This window comes from Periplaneta americana, chromosome 17 (genome assembly GCF_040183065.1).
Source record: "Periplaneta americana isolate PAMFEO1 chromosome 17, P.americana_PAMFEO1_priV1, whole genome shotgun sequence".
Lineage (NCBI taxonomy): Eukaryota > Metazoa > Arthropoda > Insecta > Blattodea > Blattidae > Periplaneta > Periplaneta americana.
In genome coordinates, this window is record NC_091133.1 from 93,895,637 (window position 1) to 93,898,496 (window position 2,860).

A 2,860-nucleotide genomic window follows, 5' to 3' on the forward strand; every position below is an offset into this window, starting at 1 on the left:
TTCTCAGGCAAATCTATTGATTTTGAAGGGCCGCGGTATTTTGACCGTGCAAAGGTAGCATAATCATTAGTCTTTTAATTGTGGACTGGAATGAATGGTTGGACGAGGAATATACTGTTTCTTATTATTTTTATTGAATTTAATTTTTAAGTTAAAAAGCTTAAATTAAAAAAAAATTAACATGGATACAGTTTTAATAAGTTCTCTTCCCTTTAACTATTGAATCAATGCTGGCCATCCCTGAATATAGCTCGACCAAGCGGCATAAACCGCCTCTTTCATCTGTATCTTTCCTTTCCCCTATAAAGCGCTCAGGCTCTCCTGGGCTCTAAAGCGCGCGCTTGCTCCTATGGGCATCAATTGACATGCCTGCCTTAATGAGTGTTATGCTTGTAAATAAAGAAAAACTGAAAAAAAAAAAACTTACGTCCATAATGGAGATGAATATAAGGGAGATACAATAATAAATTATTATTGTTAGTATTATTATTATTATTATTATTATTATTATTAGTATTATTATTATTATTAAACACCTGCACAATACAGAAGCGTGGTGAGTCAGTGAAGTTATGGTTTACAATGGCAGTGAATAGTTTCGATCAGTGATAATAATTTATAGTATGTTCCATAGTGTCACTGAAATGTGGTCTAAAGTGTCAGTGAGATGTGTCATAGTGCCAGTGCAGCGAGCGAGATGTGTCATAGTGCCAGTGGAGTGAGTGAGAAGAGAGGGAAATGAAAGGTTATCAGGTTATCAGTATCTATGTGAAACTTATGTAGGGCCTATATATATATATATATATATATATATATATATATATATATATATATATATATAATATGGGTTTTAGGGTAGAAAATTAGGTTATTAGGTTCACTTATTAATCAAGTTATTTTATGTATTATTATTAATGTAATTATTGTGTATTATTTGTATTGTGTATTGTAATTGTATTGTGTATTCTTTTTATTGTGTGTAATTAAGTTACCACTGCCATCGGATGTTTGCTCACTTACAGTGTAAATAAATACATACATACAATACGAAGAAAATTTTACCATAATAACTTCTTCTCTTCTTTAGTAAACTGTTAGAAGACAAGTTGGAGACTCTCATTCGGGAAGTCCCCGGTTCAAACCCCGTGGTCGACCAATCTGATTGGGATTTGGGATTTTTTCATGGTATCCATCAGTCACAAAGGCTGGTCTGGAAATTTATATCATCATTCAGCACCACTTCAATCACCAATATCATAAACATTAATCACTAGTCTATAATCACTTACATAAACACAAGCCATCTACATAATAGAAACAGGAACTCAACAATAGTGAAAACGGCCTGCTAGAATACCCACACATCCGAAACACGCGATATGACCATAGATGTTAAAGCGTGTATAAATAAACTTAACAAAAAAATGTTACATTCATTTGTTTCCCATTTAAGTTTTATCACTGTTGGATGGTTGCGAAACTAGTTTGTTTCCAGTGCATCGTAATTTCAGTTATCCAAGGCCTGTTTTAATTAATGACGTCACCGTATTAACAGACATTGTGATCAGATTTATGGAATGTCATGCGCATAAACGTTTCATCTTAAAAATCTCACCTGTTACACGAAAATTTGTAGCAAATAATGAACACATTTTAACGATGGAATCTTGATGTAATCAATAAAAACAGAGCAGACGCACAACCTTGGGTCCCAGTTTCGCTATCGACCATGAAATCGTATTCCCAAGGGAACAAAGCCCATTATCTGATCTGACAAATCCCTGACGCATTCATGTAGAACGCCATGAACCGCCTTTTGTGCTTCCTCTTACGTTAAGTAGATTGTCTCGCGCTTACATGCAAAATCGCAGTCCGCATCCTGCGCAGTCAAAGCCGCGTACAGCGGGCGGATGTATGGACGAGCATTGCTGGGAACTGCCTCTCTCTAATTTGCTTTCAACTTCACCGACAATACTGGAGCACTGGTCCAGTGATGCTGTCTTTTGGCCCAGCACTTCGGTCACAAATTTCGCGAATTTAGGTGAATATTCAGCGAGTTAAGAATTGGCAACATAGACGGCATTGCTAGTGGATGCAAACTTAGCTTTACACTAAAACAGTTTTGACATGTATAAGTCTCTTAGTTTAGTCCAGAAATACGATGAAAGAGTAATGGAACGGAGAAAAATTCTCTCCGGCGCCGGGATTTGAACCCGGGTTTTCAGCTCTACGTGCTGATGCCTTATCCACTAAGCCACACCGGATACAACTCCGACGCCGGTTAGAATCGTCTCAGATTAAGCTCCAACTCTTGGGTTCCACATGTGTGGATTTCGGTCCTGCGTTCATAGACATCTATGACGTAGTGCAGAGGGCGGCCACTAGAGGGAACCCAAGAGTTGGAGCTTAATCTGAGACGATTCTAACCGGCGTCGGAGTTGTATCCGGTGTGGCTTAGTGGATAAGGCATCAGCACGTAGAGCTGAAAACCCGGGTTCAAATCCCGGCGCCGGAGAGAATTTTTCTCCGTTCCATTACTCTTTCATCGTATGATGACGCAGAATATCTGCATGGAAATATCATATGTACTTCGGTACATTAAAATAATATATATGATATGCGCAAATCACTTCGTGATTTAAGACGGCGCTTATTCCGTCGGATCCCGGCCAACTAGTCACTCATATCGAGTGCACCTCAGCACATGTGTGGATTTCGGTCCTGCGTTCATAGACATCTATGACGTAGTGCAGAGGGCGGCCACTAGAGGGAACCCAAGAGTTGGAGCTTAATCTGAGACGATTCTAACCGGCGTCGGAGTTGTATCCGGTGTGGCTTAGTGGATAAGGCATCAGCACGT